This window comes from Orcinus orca, chromosome 3 (assembly GCF_937001465.1).
Source record: "Orcinus orca chromosome 3, mOrcOrc1.1, whole genome shotgun sequence".
Classification (NCBI taxonomy): domain Eukaryota; kingdom Metazoa; phylum Chordata; class Mammalia; order Artiodactyla; family Delphinidae; genus Orcinus; species Orcinus orca.
In genome coordinates, this window is record NC_064561.1 from 82884305 (window position 1) to 82908267 (window position 23963).

Here is a 23963-nt window from a genome sequence, read left to right on the forward strand (position 1 = left end):
AGATTTTAAATAGTCACACCATAGTAGTTTATTTATTTATTCTTTTACTGTATTCTTAGTATTTCTCATGAGCAGCTGTTCTGCACGTCCACACTTTTCACGCATCTTAGAGTCTGAAACTGTGCCTGTGTGTAATGAGGGGATTGCACTGGATGCGCTCCTTGCTCTAACATTCCGTGATCTGTCTTTGTCCCTCCCAACTAAAAACCAAACAGGTGTCAGGGTCTGTCACAGAGAAGAATAATTAGCACATCCATTAACTTGAGTCCTGTTAACACAGCCACTGTTAACTCTAATTACTGGTAGATTTCAACTGAGCTCTGCTGTCTATAAGTGACTGCTGGTAAATGATAGTGTAGGTGATTTGATATCCATCATATATACCGAGGACTAAGCCTTAGTCACCTTTCACACAACTCCTGATAAAAACTGCAGGTTCTAAGCTAATGGATTAAAACTATGTAGGGCATGATTGCAGTGAAAGAACCTGAAAGCATTTGTTTTTGCTACTTTTGATACGTCAAAATGTGGGTATTATATGTAATATAATTAAATGTAAATATATTAAAGTACTATATATAATACTTTACCTTTAGTAGTGTTTATTAAAGTAGTTCAACTTATTATTTTCTAGGAAGCCATATACCCTAGTATGCTAAGTTATTAGAAACACAAATCTATAGACTGGTCAAAAAACTATGTATGTATATGAATTTAAAACCACTTTTTCCTCATCAGTTCCATTTCTGCCATCACGTGAGATTATGTTGCCACCAGATAGTACAGGTGGGTTCCTATCGTGGCAGTGCCACGTGTTTCCCCTGCAGAGAGGCTCCTGCTTGTTGTGCCCTCCTGTGATAAAGGGCACACGTCACAAACCACGTTGCCCCAGTCAAGAAACAAAGGGTGTCTTAGCATCACCTCCCCAAGCATATGCCAGGGACTGCCAAATTCCAAGTCCCTCTTGCTCTTATTTCTGAAACATAGCATCCCTTTGAAGGGAGACTGCTGCCCCATGTGTGTTTGCAGGCCTGACCTATTAACAGTTTGCAGATTATACGAGCTACTAGCAATATCATTTCTGGTAGTTCTTAGGAGCAATAAAACACTCTCTCTGTCCTGATCTGCTCATATGATGACCTTAAGTGGCCAGGGCCTTATAGTTACAGTGCTATAAAGTAAATAGTGCTTGTTGTTATGTTAATAATAATCATCATCATCATCATCATCAGGTACTGGGGCCTATGAGCTAAGTGCTTTCATACATTATTTCAATATTTCTAACAATAACTTGAAGAATTGCTATTCCCGTCACTTGAACTTGGGTAGAGTGAGGCACAGGAAACCTTAATAACTCGTTCAGAGCCTGAAGGGTAGCCTTCAGTGGGGCTGGGCCTGGAACTCTAGCTAGTTTGATTCCAAGACTGGATATGCAACATGTGGGGCCTTTAGGAAAAATCCCTGTGAGAATAGATGAGTTCCAACTAGTCATAGCATCTCTTTTCTTCCTCTTTAGAAGTATTATTAGAAACATAAATAATATTTCACAGAAATTGATCAAAATATATCACACACCATCACTGAACAGAGACTTCTCAGGGGTGCCCTTGGGAAGGGCATCCCACCCACCAGGGAAACCTGGCCTTTGGGGCTGAGTGTCTGACTTCCCAGTCGTGTGACCCAGGCAAGGACTCTTGGAACCTCAATTTACTTATCTGTGGCAACTGGAAACAATACCAGCCAAGTCGTGGCCCTGTTCTGGTGAGGTAGCGAGCTGATGTGTGTCAAGCAGCCAGGTGAAACTAACAATTACTTTGTATTATTATAAGTCTGAGCAACAGTGATTAGTTCCATTTGCCTTTTGAATCCTTTTGTTCTTAGAAAGCAATGTGCAGAATGGAGTTAAGTGGCAGAACTGGTCGGATTGAAATAGATGGGCAGTACCCTTCCTGGCATTCCCCACCCCTTCAGCCTATGTAGCCTGCTTTGCCCCAGAGCCAGCCGAGGGATCTCCTCCCAGACATTGGGACCCCCAGGTTAGCTCGGGATCCCCCAGCTGGTATATCTAAACACTGCTGGGCCCGGGACTCCCTCACAGAAATGGGTCTCTCTCTGGAGTGAGGGACAGGTGACTCTGGGGACCCGACGGGAGTCTCCACAGCCATCCAGTTCAGGCCTGTGATGCACAGCCAGATCCAGAGTCACAGCCTAATCCTGATGCCCAAACAGGGGGATGATGTCTGTCATTCACGTTTTATAGCCCAGAAAATGTACCAGAGGGGCAGCGTGGGGTCCAGGGTCAGCATTTCTGGGCTGTAGCTGTGTGACGTGGGCTAAGACACTGTGTCTCACTTTTCTTCTCTCTAAAATGGGTCTAGCGGGACCCACATCACTGTGTCATGAAGAGAGTTAATGAGTGGTTGTGAAAGCACCGAGCGTGCGAGGCTGTAACAATGCCCCCCTTTCATCATTCTTGCCCCACCTAGTCCACTAAATACCTTGTGAAGTAGTAAATTGTTATTAGTACGATGTCTTCAGCTGTTTTACAGGCTAGGAAGTAGAGGCTAAAAGAAATTAAGCGATTTTCTCAGGGTTGGTTCCATGGTGAGTTAACAACAGGGATGGTTCACCTGCAGCCTGTTTCCTGCCCCTGGATGCTGTGTGCGCTCCTGCCGGAGCAGGGAGATCCTCTTGAAGCTGGCCTTGTACACTTAGTTTTCTGGCATGTTCCACGTGCATCTTCCCGGAGTGTATGATTGCTGCTCGTGGAAGCAGTTCCCTTGCACAGATGACTCTCGCCGTGGATCTCAGTCAGGAGAGCTGCACTAGACCTTAGAGTAGCGAGTAACCTGGGAAGAAGCACCAGACCCAGACCTTCTCATAACTGTTCCGTCTCCCCCAGTTACCCTCTCTTCCCCCTTGTGCACACGTGGTGCACAGTTTCAGTTCACTCACATTTGAGACTCTGGGTAGCTCAATGCAATGCCTTAGGCACTTAGCTCTCTTTGTTTCCGCCACTGGCCCACCACACCTGTGCCTTCTTTGTGTGTGTATGTGTGTGTGTTCATTTAATGAATAAACTTTATTTTTAGAGCAGTTTTAGGTCCACAGCAAAATTGAGCAGGAAGTACAGAGAGTCCCCATATACCCTTTGTCCCCACACACCACCTTCTTTTTTGAAGCTGAGATAACAATGTCACTTTCCCATCGGGCTGTTCGTACACGAAATGCTGCTTCTCAGTTGAACTGCCCTAGCACGATGCAATAAAGCACCCAGAACAATAGCTGTGGTACTGTACATTACTATTCTAATCATATATTTTATTGGAAGCTGTATACCTCTTAAAGCTGGCATTTCATTTGCCTCCTTTGCCTTATAGAAACCCTGCTGCTGTGACAACGGGTAGGAGCAAAGCTATGGTCTTTTCCAAATTCCTTCTTAGATTCAGAGCAAGAAAGAAAGTGTGAAAGAGAGAGAGACAAAAATCACACAGTCATTTCCAGCCATTTGTGTTAAAATACAAAGAAAACAAGGCACATTCAAAAATGATGTCCCTGGCAGCCTCCATTAATATTTATTTTGGCATTAATATTGATAAGAAAGTACTTTGTAGCTGGGCTTTGTTGCCTCCCCGCAGTGTCCTCCAGCTCTCTGTTCTTGGAGCTGGTGGCCATTAGCTCATGTCTCCCTCTGTACCCAGAGCCTCCAAGAGGCTTGGCGAGTCTCCAGCTCACTTATGCTTAAATGGACACTCAAACTCCGACAGACACACAGCTAAATAGAGGCCAATAATTCAATACAGTATGACTGTACCGGGGCTGCTAGTAAATCCATCAAGCAGTAAATATCATCTGAAGCCAGTGCAAGCTTTTATCTTTCCAATTTTTTTGTATGTATGAGCGAAGCCCAGGCATTCAGCGAATCATGTAATTTATTCTGCAGTGCTGAGCCTGGGCTGTCTCAGGCATCATATTGACTTTTTTTTTTTTTTCCATCTGTCAGGGGCAGTCAGCAGCTCTGCTATTGTGGGAGCGCATCACATTACATGTATTTATTTATTTATTTCTGCTGCTGCTCTGTAGAATGATTGGGCAAGAGTGCATTATCTCAGATCAACGAATACTAAGAAAAGCATCTGAACATCATTACAACAGCATGTTGCACATTTGTCCTCCCCAGTTTGTTAAATCAGCAAGTGTATTTCCGGCAAATGCTTGTAATTGTTCATAAAGGGCTCCCTACTACAGGGTTTTATTAAGCTGAAAATATGGCCTGTTATTTTCTTCAGCTCTTTAGGTCAGCAGTGATGCTGATATATTGTAAATAATGCTGAACAGCTGTTGTAGTGACTCACTCTGTGTGTGTGTGTGTGTGTGTGTGTGTGTGTGTCTGCACACAGACACGCACCTCGCTGTATCTCTGAATGTTGCACACATATTTCGTGCACATGTGTAGGTCAATATGACATAAAGTGCTTTATGTTTACTTGGTAAAGTTAACAGGATGATTAGGTTAATGATTAGGTTGTGGTTTCCCATGGTTAGAAAATATCTTGTCTTCCAATCAATCAAAATTTAAATTGGGAACAAAGCTCTTTTGGTTACTCTTGCTGTCTTACTAAAAAATTAAGAAGTCTAACCCCTAAATTTGAATGTTATTTTGAACGCCTTTGGTCTTGCTTATATGTAACCTACAAACTGAAAAGAGAGACAAGAGGAAGATGGCTGTCCCCTAAGTCCTTCCTTCACAATGGGATCTCAGACTGTAAGGACAGACATAGCCAGTGGTACATAGAATGATTGGATGATGACACCGCAGGTACAGCCTGCTTCTCCCTAAAGACTTTCCCCAAAGCCCTTCTCTAAAGCCAGTTATTCTGCTTCTGAGATTCAGCTTGACTCTCAGTTGATTCCATTTCGATTTGATTAGTGTCCAACTCTGGGAGCACACATCACAGAAAAGCATTACAAAGTGCGTGTCTTGATCTTCTTTAAGTAAATAAATATATATTCTAAATATCCTTCCTAGAAGCATCAATGTAGAGTGTACAAATGGAGCAGTGCCTTAGAATCAGCTATGTTGTTTGCCCAACTTCTCCTTAAAAATAATGCTTAAAAAAAGAACAGACCGGGCTTCCCTGCTGGCTCAGTGGTTGGGAGTCCGCCTGCCGATGCGGGGGGCGCGGGTTCGTGCCCCGGTCTGGGAGGATACCGCGTGCCACGGAGGGGCTGGGCCCGTGGGCCCTGGCCGCTGGGCCTGCGCGTCCGGAGCCTGTGCTCCGCGGTGGGAGGGGCCACGGCAGTGAGAGGCCCGCGTACCACACACACACAAAAAAAGAACAGACCTTTTTATATATGACAATAAGTGAGGCAGTTCATTTTAAAAAGAGGCAGAATCAACCTCGTTCTGAGAACCTGGTTCCTCCATATGTATGATCAGATTTTTATAAAGTAACATCCCATTCCTTTGGAAGGCTTTGCATTCTTTGAAAAAATACTTGGGTTGTACTTGAAAGAAAATATCTCCCTGTGGACTGATCGTGAAAATGACTTTGTATTTCATGCTCCCTCCGTTATTAGTGTCACTACCTCAGAAAATATCAAAGTGGTTTCTACTGCCACATCCGACCAGGAGAATCTGGGTAAACCTGAGTCTTGTCCTGAGGTTGGATAAAGTCATGGCTCACATTCTTGGGTGTATAGTTAGATGCAGCCTTCTCCTCCACATGGCAGAGAGCATCAATACATATGTTTACGTCCCCTTTATTAACCTCCAGTTAGAAAGTCCTGCACAGTACATGCTGCTCTTAGTATTCCAAAGAGCAGCCACACTGTCTTTCTAAAGAAACACATTGAAAGGCAACTCACTGAGCCATTTTCTAACACCTGAGAGCAATTAATGTAAGCAGAGACAGGAAACATCGTTAATTATTTAAAATAAAATGAATATGTAATGCTGACCTTCTCCGACTGCCATCAGTTTTATACTTACACCTGAATAAACTCAAGGGAACACAAAACCCACAATGCACTTCACACTGCAGTTTGCGGCAAGGCGGGCAGTGGTCAAAGGGAGAGTTGCCTGGTAGGTGGTGTTCAGCACAGAGAGCGCGGTGCGGGATCCCAGGACACCTCATGAGGGCGGGTGGGACCTCTAGCCCTGGGAATGCATCAGCGTCTGGGACCAGCAGCTTCATGTACGAGCTCTCCATGCCCACCAGCTTTCCCAGTTTCTTTCTTTCTTTTATATTCCTACCATCTTAAGGGGGAGGGCTAATACTTCTGTTATTATAAATTCTGAATATATATATATATATATATATTTGTGTATATGCACATATGTATTGCATTATTTCTAGTTATTTGCTCATATAAAGTCATTAGTCTTTTCTTTTTTTTACAGTTAGCCTCTCTGTCTTGGCGAAAACTAGGAAGTGGTAAATGTGGGCCGTGCTTATTTGGGAAGCCCAGAGGGATGTGTTTATATAGCTGCAATATCAAGTTTCTGGAGTTAAGTGAATCATCTGCTTTCTGAACAGAGAGTCTTTCTGCAAATAGGAGAGCCTAGACATTCTCTAAGGGCAATGTCACCGATGGGGGCTGAGGGAGGGGACAGGAAGGGAACATGGAGTTTATTACCTAACGTAATTGCTGCATATGGCATATGGCATGAGCCAGGATTTGACACAGCAATGGTTGAAGATTTTCAGAGCAAAGCCTGTTAGACACAAAAAGTTCTTTGTGACTATTCAAGCTAAACAAGGCTTGAAGTGCTGGTGTCTATTTTTCCCCTGACCTGTATTAGCGATTCCAAGAAAACTCACAGAGCGCCTCGTGCAGAATGATCCAAGCTTCCAGCTTGGCCATCCTCTTAAGATCCTCTTACAGATATTCGGAGACTTGGGCTAATAGTTCTCGGTTGCAAGTCTCGGTCATGACTACAAAGGCAAAATGGGCTGTTAGTTTCTGGGACAAGATTTATCAGAGATACTCCTTGGGCTATTATTAAGAATCATCCTGACTTTCTGTTAAAAAGACTTAATTTCTTTTTTAAGGGGGTTACCCCTTCATATTGGCACAGAGCCCAATCACAAACAGTTTTCTTTTGAGAAGCTTAGGAAAAAAAGACAAGGGGGATCATTTGCTAATGCTAATTACAGTTAAACAGCAATAAATTTTTTATGCTATCCTCATAATCCTATGGCGGAAAAAGGCTTTGTTCCTTTTAACATGGCGTTACACATCTTAAACTTTAATGTGAATAAATGGCTTTAGGGGGAGAGCTAACATGGAGAATGTTTTTTTCCACTGCATTCTTTATCACCACCATATCAGATTTCATGTCTCACACAAGAAGAGGATACTGGGTTTTAGAAATTCATGCTAAGAAGCGGAGCTGGGATAGTGTAAACAACATTCACAGACAGCACAAAACAATCTTTTCACCCAGATATTCCCGATTAATTAGCCATCTGTGCAACTGAGGCGACAGGGACATTTGCCACTGCTGTGTTATGAATTCCCACAGCCATAAGTGGGAGCACAGCTTCAGGGTAAGCGGTGGACTCTTGAATATCATAAATCCATTTATTTCAGTGACTTATATATGGTAATATTCATATCTGGGCATGAATGGTTAAAACACACAAAATATCAAAACTAGGTTATTATAGTTGGGGAATAAAAAGTAGAAAAGGAATTGTGGTTAAAATATGTTAAAAGTTTATGATTCTGGAAAATTGTTTATTCAGGATGAAGAACCAGGAAGCTATAATCCTATCCCAAAGGCAGGATTAATGTAGAATTCTCTCATAGATTCTGTGTCACTCAGAGCTACTGAGCCCAGAAATCGGTAGAAAGAGGGACATTTCCCAGGTTATGGAATCTCAGCCAGAATTTGAAGGGGCGTATTGAATGAAAACTCAACTTTTTAACTGCTGTCATTGCAGAAATCTCTGCTGAAATCATGACTTAAAAGCATAGTCCCCGAGACCTTGGCATTGGGTCGGTTTAGAGCAACTGCCCGTGGAGAGACCGAGTATTCTTTGCAATCAAGTTTTCCCAGGGTAGAATGTGCACATGGAAGGCAGATGGCATGGGCCAGAATTTGATGAATGGATGAATGGAGTGAGGGACAGCACCAGGACGGGCAGAGATATTTCCCTTAGTAATAGCAGGGAAGAGTCTTATCCATAGTGAGATGTTGTTACCAAGAATCTCTTGCCAACCAGAGCAGAAGCTTGGCTTGGTTTTAATGTCAGGGGAAGTAAGACTGGGCAGTGGGGAGATGGGGTGACAGGGCTGTCAGGGCCAGGGGCCAGTATCATTCGCTTGACACTTACGGAGGAGCCCACAGATAAAAAAGACACCATCATTTTTACTGCCTTTGGATTTGGGCTTTCGGTGGTGTATTTCGTGCTGCTTCGAGTAATATTTTCTTTATCATAGTCTTAACATCACACTTTTGTGTTTTGTTTTTGTTTGTTTTTGAAAAAAATGCTGTTATACTTGGAAAAGGGGTCCCAACCCCTCCCACTATACTATCCAAGGAGTTAGATCCTTGAAAAGTATTCTGGTTGGCAAAATCACTTTGACAAGATAAGGTCTCTTGGAGAATTAGGAGATTAAGAGAAAAACAAAAACACATCAAGGTCCTGGAAGGCGTCCCATCCCAAAAGGAAACAGCTTTAGAGCGTTGTGAAGCGTCTTGTCTTCTCCATTCTCCTTCAGCTGCTCAGGAACTGTGGATGTGGCACTGTTGTTCTATCAGCAGTCCCACAAGTTTTCTATTGATATTTTATGCAGGCTAAGCCATTTCTGAATGTGTTTGCAGATAGGACGGCAAATTGCACATTAAAAAGTTTTGGTGTAAAATATAAAGCTACATTATCTCAAAACCACAACTGGCAACAGTTTAGTGCATGGAAGATTACTATATACTCTTTGTAGTTGTGGCATATACAGCTGTATACTATATTCATGCTTGTATTAACTACCTATTAAACTGATACAGTTAGCTCTCTTTTCAAGAAATAATTTAATCATTCTCAATTAATGATGCTGTCTTTATAAAGTTCTTAGTTGGAGGCCCCTGGTAGGTATGGCTAGACATTGCAAAATCCATCCCTAATATAGAAGTATTCGAAAAGAGTGAAAAGCATGTGTAGAAAGACTGTGGAGGGAAGTAGCGTGGTATATTGGAAGGGCTGAAAGGAAGCCATGTGGAATAGATGGTCTTAAACAGAGTGAGGAAAGATGAAACTTGAGCAATAGGCAGTGTTGAAACCTTACAAAATCCAGACCAGACTTAATAGTAGTGGGAAAGTATTGAAAGGATTTCAAGCTTAGGCTGGGAAGAAGGCACTTATATCAACAGAACTTCATTGTAGATTGAATATGAGGATGAAGGAGAGAGAGATCTCAGGGGAAAATGCTCAGATTTCTGTTTGATTAGCTATATGTATGGTGTCTTGATGTGATACAATAGAAAACTGGAAGTAGGCTTTCAAAGAGAGCTCCTGACTTTGGTTTTGGACGTGATGGATAGCTTTGGAGTATCCAAGTAGAGATGCCATGGGGCAGTTTGAAAATAATAAAGCATGTCAGTCCCCATAATACACAGAGCTATGCATCACATAACCTGCTAGGTAGATGAAAAAAAATTCTCCAAAAGACAAAAACCGTAATATTTGACCAATAGTTTGGATGCTTTCAAGTGCATATCAGCCAGCTCCCCTTTCAAATAGCTCTTTTGAAGTTTGTTAATATATAGGTCTATCCTTTCTCTCCCTAATGAATTTTATCATACTTCTCAACCTGAGTTTCAAAACTCTTTCTTCCTTTGCTTACCTCAAGCGTTTTTCAGAGAGTATTGATTTTAACTGATAAAAAGAGAGCCTGTCATTTTGAAGAAACTGAGGTGTTACAGTTGTAGGACTTTTGGCTGGTGATGTCTCCCTTTGTTAAACTTAGATTTAAGTTCTAAATCTGGTCCTATTTTGCCACAATAAACAAATCAGGTCTGGAACTCAAAAGAGATGTAAAATTTAAATCGTTGGGCTTCCCTGGTGGTGCAGTGGTTGAGAGTCCGCCTGCCGATGCAGGGGACACGGGTTCATGCCCCGGTCCGGGAAGATCCCACATGCCGCGGAGCGGCTGGGCCCGTGAGCCATGACCGCTGGGCCTGCGTGTACGGAGCCTGTGTTCCATGGTGGGAGAGGCCACAACAGTGAGAGGCCCGCACACAGCAAAAAAAAAAAAAAAAAAAAAAAAAAAAAATTTAAATCGTCTATGTATAAGTATGGCCATGAATGAAATTGCCTAAGAAAATAGACTAGCATGGTAAGAAAAATGCTCCTCTTAGAGTTTACTCAACAACTTTTTTTTTTGAATTTATTTTTTTATACAGCAGGTTATTAGTCATCAATTTTATACACATCAGTGTATACATGTCAATCCCAATCTCCCAATTCATCACACCACCACCCCTACCCCCGGCCGTGTTCCCCCCTTGGTGTCCATACATTTGTTCTCTACATCTGTGTCTCAATTTCTGTCATGCAAACCAGTTCATCTGTACCATTTTTATAGGTTCCACATATATGCATTAATATGCGATATTTGTTTTTGTCTTTCTGACTGACTTCACTCTGTAGGACAGTCTCTAGATCCATCCACATCTCTACAAATGACCCAATTTCGTTCCCTCTTTTTTGGCTGAGTAATATTCCATTGTATATGTGTACCACATCTTCTTTATGCATTCGTCTGTTGATGGGCATTTAGGTTGCTTCCATGTCCTGGCTATTGTAAATAATGCTGCAATGAACATTGGGGTGCCTGTGTCTTTTTGAATTATTGTTTTCTCTGGGTATATGCCCAGTAGTGGGATTGTTGGGTCATATGGTAATCCTATTTTTAGGTTTATAAGGAACCTCCATACTGTTCTCCATAGTGAGTGGCTGTATCACTTTGCATTCCCACCAACAGTGCAAGAGGGTTCCCTTTTCTCCACACCCTCTCTAGCATTTGTTGTTTGTAGATTTTCTGATGATGCCCACTCTGACTGGTGTGAGGTGATACCTCATTGTAGTTTTGATTTGCATTTCTCTAATACTTAGTGATGTTGAGCAGCTTTTCATGTGCTTCCTGGCCACCTGTATGTCTTCTTTAGAGAAATGTCTATTTAGGTCCTCTGCCCATTTTTGGATTGGGTTGTTTGTTTTTTTAACATTGAGCTGCATGAGGTGTGTATATATTTTGGAGATTAATCCTTTGTCTGTTGATTCGTTTGCAAATACTTTCTCCCATTCTGAGGGTTGCCTTTTCATCTTGTTTGTAGTTTCCTTTGCTTTGCAAAAGATTTTAAGTTTCATTAGGTCCCATTTGTTTATTTTTGTTTTTATTTCCATTACTCTAGGAGGTGGATCAAAAAAGATCTTGCAGTGATTTATGTCCAAGACTCTTCTTCCTATATTTTCCTCTAAGAGTTTTATAGTGTCCAGTCTTGCATTTAGGTCTCTAATCCAATTTGAGTTTACTTTTGTGTATGGTGTTAGGGAGTGTTCTAATTTCATTCTTTTACATGTGGCTGTCCAGTTTTCCCAGCACCACTTATTGAAGAGACTGTCTTTTCTCCATTGTATATCCTTGCCTCCTTTGTCATAGATTAGTTGACCATAGGTGCGTGGATTTATCTCTGGACTTTCTAATTTGTTCCATTGATGTATATTTCTGTTTTTGTGCCAGTACCATATTGTCTTGATTACTGTAGCTTTGTAGTATAGTCTGAAGTCAGGGAGTCTGATTCCTCCAGCTCCATTTTTTTCCCTCAAGACCGCTTTGGCTCTTCAGGATCTTTTGTGTCTCCATACAAATATTAAGATTTTTTGTTCTAGTTACGAAAAAATGCCATTGGTAATTTGATAGGGTTTGCTTTGAATCTGTACATTGCTTTGGGTAGTATAGTCATTTTCACAATGTTGATTATTCCAATCCAAGAACATGGTATATCTCTCCATCTGTTTGTGTCATCTTTAATTTCTTTCATCAGTGTCTTATAGTTTTCTGCATACAGGTCTTTTGTCTCCTTAGGTAGGTTTATTCCTAAGTATTTTATTCTTTTTGTTGCAGTGGTAAATGGAAGTGCTTCCTTAATTTCTCTTTCAGATTTTTCATCATTAGTGTATAGGAATGCAAGAGATTTCTGTGCATTAATTTTGTATCCTGCAACTTTACCAAATTCATTGATTAGCTCTAGTAGTTTTCTGGTGGCATCTTTAGGATTCTCTATGTATAGTATCATGTCATCTGCAAACAGTGACAGTTTTACTTCTTCTTTTCCAATTTGTATTGCTTTTATTTCTTTTTCTTCTCTGATTGCCATGGCTAGGACTTCCAAAACTGTGTTGAATAATAGTGGTGAGAGTGGACATCCTTGTCTTGTTCCTGATCTTAGAGGAAATGCTTTCAGTTTTTCACCATTGAGAATGATGTTTGCTGTGGGTTTGTCATGTATGGCCTTTATTATGTTGAGGTATGTTTCCTCTATTCCCACTTTCTAGAAAGTTTTTATCATAAATGGGTGTTGAATTTTGTCAAAAGCTTTTTCTGCATCTATTGAGATGATCATATGGTTTTTCTCCTTCGATTTGTTAATATGGTGTATCACATTGATTGATTTGCGTATATTGAAGAATCCTTGCATCCCTAGGATAAATCCCACTTGATCATGGTGTATGATCCTTTAATGTGTTGTTGCATTCTGTCTGCTAGTATTTTGTTGAGGATTTTTGCATCTGTATTCATCAGTGATATTGGTCTGTCATTTTGTTTTTTTGTAGTATCTTTGTCTGGTTTTGGTATCAGGGTGATTGTGGCCTCATAGAATGAGTTTGGGAGTGTTCCTTCCTCTGCAATTTTTTTTTTTTTTTAATCCCAGTGAAAGTTCCCTTTCCATTCTTTTTTTTAAATTTATTTATTTTATTTTTGGCTGTGTTGAGTCTTTGTTGCTGCACGCGGGCTTTTGCTAGTTGTAGCGAGTGGGGGCTACTCTTCGTTGTGGTGCTCAGGCTTCTCATTGCGGTGGCTTCTCTTTGTTGTGGAGCACAGGCTCTAGGCACACAGGCTTCATTAGTTGTGGCACGTGATCTCAGTAGTTGTGGCTCATGGGCTCTAGAGCACTGGCTCAGTAGTTGTGGCACACGGGCTTAGTTGCTCCGTGGCATTTGGGATCTTCCTGGACCAGGGCTCGAACCTGTGTGCCCTGCATTGGCACACACATTCCCAACCACTGTGCCACCAGGGAAGCCCCCTCCACAATTTTTTGGAAGAGTTTGGTAAGGATGGATGTTTGATAGATGTTCGATAGAATTCCCCTGTGTAGCCATCTGGTCCTGGACTTTCGTTTGTTGGAACATTTTTAAACACAGTTTCAATTCATTACTTGTGATTTGTCCGTTCATATTTTCTGTTTCTTCCTGGTTCAGTGTTGGAAGGTTATCCCTTTCTAAGAATTTGTCCGTTTTCTCCAGATTGTCCATTTTAGTGGCATAGAGTTGCCTGTAGTAGTCTCTTAGGATGCTTTGTATTTCTGCAGTGACAGTTGTTACTTCTTCTTTTTCACTTCTAATTTTATTGATTTGGATCCTCTCCCTCTTTTTCTTGATGAGTCTGGCTAATGGTTTATCAATTTTGTTTAGCTTCTCAAGGAATCAGCTTTTAGTTTTATTGATCTTTGCTATTGTCTTCTTGTTTTCTATTTCATCTATTTCTTCTCTGATCTTTATGATTTCTTTCCTTTTACTAACTTTGGGTTTTGTTTTTTCTTCTTTCTCTAGTTCCTTTAGGTGTAAGTTTAGGTTGTTCATTTGAGATGTTTGTTGTTTCTTGAGGTAGGATTGTACTGCTATAAACTTCCCTCTTAGAACTGCTTTGGCTGCATCCTATAGGTTATGGATCGTCGTGTTTTCATTGTCATTTGTCTCTAGGTATTTTTTGATTTTCTCTTTTATTTCTTCAGTGATCTCTTGGTTATTTAGTAACGTATTGTTTAGCCTCCATGTATTTGTGTGTTTTACATTTTTTTCTCTGAAATTGATTTCTAATCTCATAGTGTTGTGGTCAGAAAAGATGCTTGATATGATGTCAGTTTTCTTAAACTTACTGAGGCTTGATTTGTGACCCAAGGTGTGATCTATCCTGGAGAATGTTCCATAAGCACTTGAGAAGAAGGTGTAGTCTGTTGTTTTTGGATGGAATGTCCTATAAATATCAATTAGATCTATCTGGTCTGTTGTGTCATTTAAAGCTTGTGTTTCCTTATTAATTTCTGTTTGGATGATCTGTCTATTTGTGTAAGTGAGGTGTTAAGGTCTCCCACTATTATTGTGTTACTGTCGATTTCCTCTTTTATAACTGTTAGCAGTTGCCTTATTTATTGAGGTGCTCCTATGTTGGGTGTATGTATATTTATAATTGTTATACTTCTTCTTGGATTGATCCTTTGATCATTATGTAGTATCCTTCCTTGTCTCTTGTAACATTCTTTGTTTAAAGTCTATTTTATCTGATGTGAGTATTGCTACTCCAGCTTTCTTTTGATTTTCATTTGCATGCAATATCTTTTTCCATCCCCTCACTTTCAGTCTGTATGTGTCCCTAGGTCTGAAGTGGATCTCTTGTAGACAGCATATATAAGGGTCTTGTTTTTGTATCCATTCAGTTAGCCTGTGTCTTTTGGTTGGAGCATTTAATCCATTCGCATTTAAGGTAATTAGCGATATGTATGTTCCTATGACCATTTTCTTAATTGTTTTGGGTTTGTTTTTGTAGGTCCTTTTCTTCTCTTGTGTTTGCCACTTAGAGAAGTTTCTTTAACATTTGTTGTAGAGCTGATTTGGTGGTGCTGAATTCTCTTAGCTTTTGCTTGTCTGTAAAGCTTTTGATTTCTCTATCAAATCTGCATGACATCCTTGAGGGGGTAGAGTAGTCTTGGTTGTAGGTTCTCCCCCTTTCATCGCTTTAAATATGTTGTGCCACTCCCTTCTGGCTTGTAGAGTTTCTACTGAGTAATCAGCTGTTAACCTTATGGGAGTTCCCTTGTATGTTATTTGTCGTTTTTCCCTTGCTGCTTTTAATAATTTTTCCTTGTCTTTAATTTTTGCCTGTTTGATTACTATGTGTCTTGGCGTGTTTCTCCTTGGGTTTATCCTGTATGGGACTCTCTGCGCTTCCTGGACTTTGGTGGCTATTTCCTTTCATATTTCCTTTCAATATGGAAGGCTATTTTCCTTCCATATTAGGGAAGTTTTCGACTGTAATCTCTTCAAATATTTTTTCAGATCTTTTCTCTCTCTCTTCTCCTTCTGGGACCCCTATAATGCAAATGTTTTTCCATTTAATGTTGTCCCAGAGGTCTCTTAGGCTGTCTTCATTTCTTTTCTTTCTTTTTTCTTTATTCTGTTCCACAGCAGTGAATTCTACCATTCTGTCTTCCAGGTCACTTATCCATTCTTCTACCTCAGTTATTCTGCTATTGATTCCTTCTAGTGTATTTTTCATTTCAGTTATTTTATTTTTCACCTCTGTTTGTTTGTTCTTTAATCCTTCTAGGTCTTTTTTAAACATTTCTTGTATCTTCTCAGTCTTTGCCTCCATTCTTTTTCCAAGGTCCTGGATCATCTTCACTATCATTCTGAATTCTTTTTCTGGAAGGTTGCCTACTTCCACATCATTTAGTTGTTTTTCTGGGGTTTTATCTTGTTCTTTTATCTGGTACATAGCCCTCTGCCTTTTCATCTTGTCTATCTTTCTGTGAATGTGGTTTTTGTTCCACAGGCTGTGGGATTATAGTTCTTCTTGCTTCTGCTGTCTGCCCTCTGGTGGATGAGGCTATCTAAGAGGCTTGTGCAAGTGTCCTGATGGGGGGGGGGGGACTGATGGTGGGTAGAGCTCGGTGTTGCTCTGGTGGGCAGAGCTCAGTAAAACTTTAATCCGTTTATCTGCTGATGGGTGGGGCTGGGTTCTCTCCCTGTTGGTTGTTTGGCCTGAGGCGAGGCGACCCAACACTGGAGGCTCCTGGGGTTTTTGGTGGGGCTAATGGTGGACTCTGGGAGGGCTCATGCCAAGGAGTACTTCCCAGAACTTCTGCTGCCAGTGTCCTTGTCCTCACAGTGAGACGCAGCCACCCCCCGCCTCTGCAGGAGACCCTCCAACACTAGCAGGTAGGTCTGGTTCAGTCTCCTGTTGGGTCACTGCTCCTTCCCCTGGGTCCCGATGTGCACACTACTTTGTGTGTGCCCTCCAAGAGTGGAGTCTCTTTTTCCCTCAGTCGTGTCGAAATCCTGCAATCATATCCCTCTAGCTTTCAAAGTCTGATTCTATAAGAATTCCTCCTCCCGTTGTCGGACCCCCAGGTTGGGAAGCCTGACGTGGGGCTCAGAACCTTCACTCCAGTGGGTGGACTTCTGTGGTATAAGTGTTCTCCAGTTTGTGAGTCACCCACCCAGCAGTTATGGGATTTGATTTTATTGTGATTGCACTCCTCCTACCGTCTCATTGTAACTTTTTCTTTGTCTTTGGATGTGGGGTATCTTTTTTGGTGAGTTCCAATGTCTTCCTGTCGATGATTGTTCAGCAGTTAATTGTGATTCTGGTGCTCTTGCAAGAGGGAGTGAGAGCACGTCCTTCTACTCCACCATCTTGAACCAGTCCCCTACTCAATAACTTTTAACCCCTACCATTTAAATTACTAGTTATTGCTTTGGTTAGACATAATATTTTCATGTTGAATTTTACCATTTCTTCTAGTTATTGGCATCACATGATGCTAGGTTAATGGCCTTATCTGTATTTTATAAAGAGTGTCAAACTGCTTATATATTCTATCAAAATACATTTTCTTATACTTTGGTCTCCCATTTCAATGAAAGAGGAAGCCTATAGATGACATAGCTGCCATTAGATCTTTTTTTTTTTTTTTTTTTGTGGTATGCGGCCTCTCACTGTTGCGGCCTTTCCCGTTGTGGAGCACAGGCTTCAGACACGCAGGCTCAGCAGCCATGGCTCACGGGCCCAGCCGCTCCATGGCATGTGGGATCCTTCCAGACTGGGGCACGAACCCGTGTCCCCTGCATTGGCAGGCAGACTCTCAACCACTGAGCCACCAGGGAAGCCCCTGCCGTTAGATCTTTTTAAATGACGGGTTTAGACACTAGTGTATGCAAAGATCTTGTATACAATATGACAACTGCTAGCAAATTGAAGAATTGACTGCACAAAATATATCCCTTTTCCTCTCTGTTGAAACCCTCCTTTTAAAACAGAAACACAGAGCATGGATAATCTGAAAATTAGATAATCCATTACAGGATAATCAAGAGGTGACTGTATAAGCAAATATTAAGGATTTTATACATCATTACCCATCAAAACTCTTATTCTTTGAGCTTTTCAATACATGCGCTCTCTTCTGTACACATACTCACAGGAAGGCTCCCATGAGGATTCTGTAAACTAGTTTTTGTAGAAGCAAATAGAGAAAGCCTCATTGGTCACAGGGAGCTGGTTCTTTATGAGTGAAGGCTAAAGGCATCAAAAGAACCACTGCTGTGAAGAGTACTTTAGTGATCACCTCTGCATAAAGCATACCAAGTCTATGATACATTTGTTATTGGAACTGGATTTTACAACTGGGTTTGATAAAAACTTATATGCCATTTCTGCACTTGTATTTTCATCTGTCAAATAATGGGTTTGTTCAAAGGACCTCAAAATACTCTTTCAGTCTGGGTGTTATCCCCTTCAAATATTCAAATGCAGAGGATTCTTGGAACATTCTAATGGGCTAATGGTTATTGTAGACCAACCTACCTGTCCTCCTTCACCCTCCTGTCTAATCGTCTTCATCCTCAAACATTTATACAGCTGGTAGCTGAATTGGCCTCTTATATTCCTAACTAACCGTGTTCGCAGTATTTTTGGTTGATATTAATTTCCATCTTGGAAGATCAATTGTGATTTTAGAATGACTGGCCAAGATAGTCATAGTCACCATTCGTTGTTCTGATTACTTGACCTAGCCCAGAAGCATCTTTTTTTATTTTTCTTTCTAGCCCCGTGTTTTCCATAATTGGCCTCACTTTTTTTTTTTCTAACCCCAATACTACTGCTTTACTCAAAAACTTTAATCAGCATCTCCACTTGGGAAAAGAAAAGGAAAAGCTCCTTGGCATGCCACTCTAGGCCCTTCATTCTCAAACCAAACTACTTTGAAAGTTTCTGACACTCTTGACCTTAGGAACCCTTGTGGACAGACTATCCTGGGCATCTTACAGTTCCCAAAACAAGACCCTTAGCTGTATGTCCATTTGTCAGCTCTGCCCGGTGTTCTTCCACTCATTTCCTACTAGCAAAACTCTGCTTATTCTTGCAGGTTCACTGCAAACGTCTCCTCTTCTGCGAACCTTTCCTTACTCACCCTGCAGAATTATTTTCCCCTTCTGCAATTGAATGTCACTGAGTTCATACATTCATCCCTCTGGTCCATTGCTTATCACATTCTGAGGTGTCTTATATTCACTGTGCTGTGACTGTCTCTTCCAGTGGAAAAAGAGCTCTTTGGAGACAGGATTGATGTCTCATTCATCTGGAACCGTCAACACCTAAAACAGGGATCACGAAAAGCAAACGTATTGATTTAGTTCTGGCTCCCAAAAGAGCAGTTGGAGATAGGGCTGGAGTTTGAGTCTCATTGGTACCGGATGCCACAAAAAACCCTGGAGAATGAATCTTTCTTGGGGTATTTACTGACTCTGCTATTTTGGGGGAAGCTATTTATTGCTAAAGCTCAGTTTCATCATCTATGAAATGATCTCAAAATAATGGTGGTTGTTATTCAGTGATTTCCTGATTCTTCTCTAATTCTGTGAGTATGATTGCATTTATTAGCACTTATATAGGTAAGTGGAGTCATGTGACTCATTCTGGACAATGATTTATGAAAGGAAGGGATATGCATTGTTTTCCCCCCACACATCTAATTTCTCATGCAAAGCCCTTACAGCTTTCTCTTCCTTCTCTCACAGCAACTGGCAGCATTCAAGACAGCGGCTGCTTCATAAGTCTAGGACCCTGAGTAACTAAGATAGAAACTAGTTTCTGTGACCCACGATGCACAAACAGCAGGAGCAAGAAATAAATTTTTGTTTTTTAAAACCACTGAAATTGAATACTTGGAGATATTCTGATAGGGATCCCTTAGTCAAGGATGGTCCCCTTCTCCCATATCATCCTGAGCTCCTCCTATCATGAGACTCACACTGTATTGTAAGGATATGTTCTTACGTACACAGATACGTGTTCTTGGTTGGCTTTTCTCTGTGGTTTTCCTGGACCATCTGTATCTATATCATCTGGAAGGTTATCAAAAATTCAGATTCCATGGCTCCAACCCAATACTAATTAATCAAATTCTTAGAAAGTCTGGCCAAAGAATCTATATTTTCAATAAGCCCTCTCACTGCTTTTATAAATTTCATGAGGAACCATGTGCCTTACTGGCTGATTGGAATGAAATGAGAATGTCACCTTCTGGAGGTTAGGGGCCTTCTTTATCTTGTTCATGTTGTATTGCAGCATCTAGCACAGGGCTAGGCACATGGTTTCTAGGTAATTAATACATAATCATTGAATATACATGGAAAGAGGACTATAGTTCCTGTCCCTCCCATCTCAGGGGTGTTCTGTGAGGACAAAATAACATAATGGATGTGACATCCCTTTGTGTGCAGAAAAGGAATATACATAACATCACACCAAACCACACAGTAACTCTTCATTTAACAACATTGTTACCTTTAAGCCCATAATGGCTTACATAGAGCTAAAACTCACTGACCGCTTACTGTATGATGGGTGCTCTTCTGAAGGCTTTCCATGAATTTCAGTTGCTTTTATATGTTCCCAGAACTCTTTGTGTGTGTGTGTGTGTGTGTGTGTTTGTGCATGAGAGAGAGAGAGAGAGAGCGAGAGCGAGAGCGAGAGCGAGAAAGGAGACTGTTATTTCCCCCTGTTTTACAGATGAGAAAACCAAGGCTCAAAATTATTATTATGGTCAAGATCATATAGTTCCTAAGTGCTAGATCAGTGGTTCTTAAACTTTACCAAGCACCAGAATCACCTGGAAGGTTTGTTAAAAGACAGATTTCTGGGCACCATCTCTAGAGTTTCTAATTCAGTAGGTTTGGGATCAGGCCTGAGAATTTGCATTTTAAGCAAGCTCCCAGGTGTTGCTAATGCTCTTGATCTGGACCATGGTTGAGAACTGTTATACTAGAGCTACATCTGGATCCAGGAATTTTGACTCCAGGGACGCTGTTCTTAATATTTTCCTCTGTTTTACTACCATCTTGTCATTATGAACATACTCATTTTTTAATCTGATGTTTCTTTCTTAACTAATTAATTTCAATATTCATTCATTTGTTTGTTTTGGCTGTGCCGGGTCTTAGTTGTGGCACGCAGGATCTTCATTGCGGCATGCTGGATCTTTTAGTTGCAGCATTCGGACTTCTTAGTTGTGGCATGTGGACTCTTAGTTGCGGCATCAGACTCTTAGTTGTGGCTTGCATGCGGGATCTAGCTCCCCAACCAGGGATCGAACCCGGGACCCCTGCATTGGGAGTGCGGAGTCTTACCCACTGGACCACCAGGGAAGTCCCTCTTAATTTATTTTTGATTATAAATTGTAAGCATGTAGAGAACCTGGAAAGTCAATGCCAGTTACAGTTGGGTGTTTCTTATTACTGTTTCAGAATTGGAAAATGGATTTCTTTCCTCATGGAGTCCTTATAGGTGAACTACTTTGGAAGATTTAAAAAATTTTGTTTTTAGAAGTTGAAAGCAAGAATCACAACTGGCAACAAATTCCTAACCAGGATTTTTAGCTATATTTGTTGTACCTGGTCTGCCAGTAGCATCTGTCCTATTCGTAAGATGTTTTCAACCTAGGTGTGTTTCTTTCCTTTTATTTCTTCTATGTGTCCTAAGCATGGAAAGGTTCTATTTCTGTGAGTTTAAGGAGACATGAATGATGTGGAGCTATTTTTAGAAAATTTGGAAATTCTCCCTGAATCCTAAACCCTGAAATATTTAAAGTAGGATTGATTTCATGTTTCCTGTTTTCCAAAATGAAACAAATAAAGGACTATTAAATGAATAACTTATATGTCAACAAAAAGAGTACACAGTTGGAGATAAAAATCCAAGATGACCCTTCTAAATTTAGTATTTATCAGTGGGCCTTTGTTTCTTGCAAATGTCACCGGACTTATGTCAAATTCAACTTCCAGTTCCAAATAGAAGCTCTGGTCTTCTTTGCAGTCAGTGTCAAAGAGACTTCAACATCTGTGCAAATTATATCTATCTCCTGATACATCCATGTTGAGTCTGGCCTTTATTGTTTGTGAGTTGTAATGAACGTATACACACTTCAAACTGAATTTCTGCAGCTCTGTTTAATGAAATCAAGTTGTTCTAAAATAATAAAAACATCATTTAAAAAAAGTCCCCAAACCCCAAGGACAGTTATTTTCTTTAATGCTTTCTAGTGATAGACTATTACTCAGTATTGGGCAGCAACCTTCTGACATAGAAGCTATTCAACTCTTATGTCCTGAGCCATTACTCAGTGATGGACAGCAACCTTCAAATATAGAAGCCACTCCAATCTTATGTGCTCAGACTAACAGTCACAAGCCCTTTGTGGTGCCAAGAGAAGACCACAGAATTTGCCCATTTAAAAGAAACTATAAAAATGTTTCATAATAAGTAAAGGCATAAATTCTCCTTTATAAGGTTTTTAAGGGAAAACATTTTAATCAAATAAAACTAGAAGTACAGGAATTGAACAAGTTAAAATTTAAAAAAATGTGTTTGTTTTTTCAAAATAATAAGGCTTATTAATTCATATTTCCTGAATGTCAGCTGTTGCCCCAAAAATCCTTTTTTAAAGTTAAAACTGATATTTACATTATTTTCGACCATAGTTTCTTCCAAATTAAGGGAGAAAATGAAGTTTTAAGAGGGTAAAATATGAAAAGAAGGATATTATTGATTTATGGTTATGTGTTAGAATCTAAAAGTATGATTAACATTAAGAAGGATAACAATTTGAAAAATTTTCGCCATCAGTGGAACTAAATTTATTCTCGGTATATTTTGTATAGTTGTATATTTTGTGTAGTTTATATAATCAAATATTATTTATATAATTTTGTATAAATACAAATAAATAGAAAATGTCCTCTCTTACTTTCTTAATCCTTGTTTTCAAGTTCCCAATTGGGGACAGCTCAAAACAAGGCAAATAAAACAAAATAATACAACAGTGATAACAACAAAATAACCGCAGTAAACAGTGAATGGTAATGAATCTGAGATTTTATTAACAACACCGGTTCAAATGTTAGGAATCAAAATGAAAAAGCCTAGAAATACGAATCACGTCACAAATAAGCATCACAGAAGAAAGATGCCTATGGTCCATACCATAGCATTTGTTAAATGCGTCAGTGAGAGTCTGTTATCGTGTAAGACAAGATAAACTATAAAGACAATGTTGAACATTGCCAGGGATGTTATTGGCATAGGGGTCACCCATGTTAGAAAAACACCTGCTAGAGACACTACACTCATAGGATTGCATTTAGCTTCAAGTAACAAAATCACCCGCTCAGAGGCTTAAACTGGTCAGGGTTGATATGTTTCATGTAACATGATATCTGAGGACCAGTAGCCCAGGAGTGGGTCACTGGCCCACTGGTGCAATCGGGCACTAGGCTTCTAACTTCTACTCTATCATCCTCAACTTGTGACTTCTCTCCTCATAGATGCAAGATGGCTGCCGCACTTATGGGCATTGAATCATTGTTCCAGGCAGGAAGAAAGAGAAAGGGTGAGAAAAAGAAAAAGTTGTGTCATCTAGCATGGGTTTTCCTTTTTATTTGAAAAGGAACACCCACTCTGGGCTTCTGCAGATACTTATTGGCCAAGACTGTGACTCATGACTGCCCCTAGCTGCAGTGGGGTCTGGGAAGGCGATTATGTCAGTCCTTGAACCTGCTCAGTAAAGAAAGGCAAAGGCAAGGGGAGTCATGAATTACTTTTGGTGAACTAATCCAGTGTGTGCACTGCAATAGCACTGCTAGGGCAACTACTAGAAAAATTTTTACTGGAGATATTCCTGTGTCCTGAAAACTTCTCCCAGTGGCGCCCCTGCATGGGAACCTTTCGTTAAGAGCACATTTGTTGAAGACACCTTGGTAAATGACAGGTCTTCTGGAGAGATCTCTGCTAGAGACAGAACTTTTAAGGATACTTTTGCTTAGGTACCTCTGTCATTATCATACCAGGAGCCTTTAGGGGAGTTGAATTAAACACACTTACATATACATGGAGCTCCCAAGGACAAACATTAATTCTCAGAGACACTGCAGCCTGAACTCCTTCAGTGAATAAGGTGATTCTCCATCCATTGGAGTCGGTACTTCACATAATTATGGAGAGCAATCTTATTTCTTTTCTTTCCTTTCCTTCCTTTCAAATTGTTGCACGAAGGGCTGGCCAGGCAGGAGAAAGGACCCACTGCTAAGCCATCTACCCATTAATGACCTCTCCTTCAAATACACAAAGACCCAGTCAAAGCTTTGAGATTACTGTTAATAAGTATTTGATTAAATCTTTAGCCAAGGGCCCTCTGATTCCTGTCTGGGGGAGGTGCGTGTTTATTCCCCAAATTACATCATGTTCTCCCAGTAGTATATATAATTGCCTGCCCTGCTAAGTGAGGCTGCATGACATATGAGCTAAGAGGACTCTTTGGCTGATCTCATTCAAATCTGGTAGTGATATTTGTCAACTTTTTGGCTGCCCAACATCTTCCTATTTGAGAGAATGTCATAATG